Source organism: Mus pahari, chromosome 18 (assembly GCF_900095145.1).
Source record: "Mus pahari chromosome 18, PAHARI_EIJ_v1.1, whole genome shotgun sequence".
NCBI classification, from domain to species: domain Eukaryota; kingdom Metazoa; phylum Chordata; class Mammalia; order Rodentia; family Muridae; genus Mus; species Mus pahari.
This window is the reverse complement of record NC_034607.1, coordinates 5070204-5071338: the sequence shown is the minus strand read 5'-3', so window position 1 is coordinate 5071338 and position 1135 is coordinate 5070204.

The following is a 1135-nucleotide window of genomic DNA, read 5'->3' as shown; positions in this document are numbered from 1 at the left end:
AAAAAAAAAAAATCGAAGTTGAAGTACAATGTTTGAAGACATTTTTAGTAATATTGTGCATTTTAGTAATGTTTATTTAAAATCAAATTTAGGTAATGAGTTTGTGCTACATGGTATTTTAAACCATCTTGAATCTATGAAGGAGCAGCTGAAATGTTTTTCTAACATTAAAGGGGCTAATTTTGTGTGGCTTTTAAACTATTTTGATTAATGGGCCATTGAAAACTAATTTCTAAATTTTAAAAATTTTGTTACTAGTTTCATATTGTCATATAGGTGTGTTCATGTGTGTTCATGTGTCTACATGTGTGTAGAGACTCTTTTGAAATAATATTTTCTGTGAATTCATATTTTTTACATTTTAAAATTTATTTTATGTATATGTGAGAGTACTTGAATGTGGAGATGTGGAGATGTCTATGGAGGAATCCTCAGAGGCCAGATGAAAATGTTAGATGTTCAGAAATTGGAGTCACAGGAAGTTGTGAGCTGCAGTCTGTGGGCTAGGAACTGATTCTTGGTACTCTACAAAATCAATAAGCATGCCTAACTACTAAGCAATCTCTCTCACTCCCTAAATTTTTAAATATTTCATGTGAATCCTCATCAATATTTCCAAACATAGTTTTAGAACTTTATTTCAGGTAATATTTAGATTAGCAAGCATTACCTTTTTCATATTTGGAAAAAAATGTGTTCAAAATTTTCATGAGAACATGATCATAAACAAGTTCACAAGTTTGGCCAATTTCTCCTTTCACAGATGGTTATTACCATCATGTAGCTACAACTAATATTCTCTTCCTCATATAAATCTTGTTATATTTATATTGTTATAATGTTCTTTTTTGTCTTCATTTGTGCTTATGTCTAATGCCGTTTTACCAGAGAACACCACAATCATTCCTGTGTCCTAGAGGAGAAAAGGAATTTTTATAAAAGTCTGGGGAAATGGCTCAGCGACTAAAAGTACTTCCTGCTCTTCCTGAGGACTCAAGTTCTATTTCCAACACACACACCAGGCAGCTCACAACCTCCTGTAACTCCATGGCTAGAAGATCCTGAACCCTATTCTGGCCTCTGGGCATCTCCCTTATACAACATACACACAAATAAAAATCCTTTTTAATTCTTT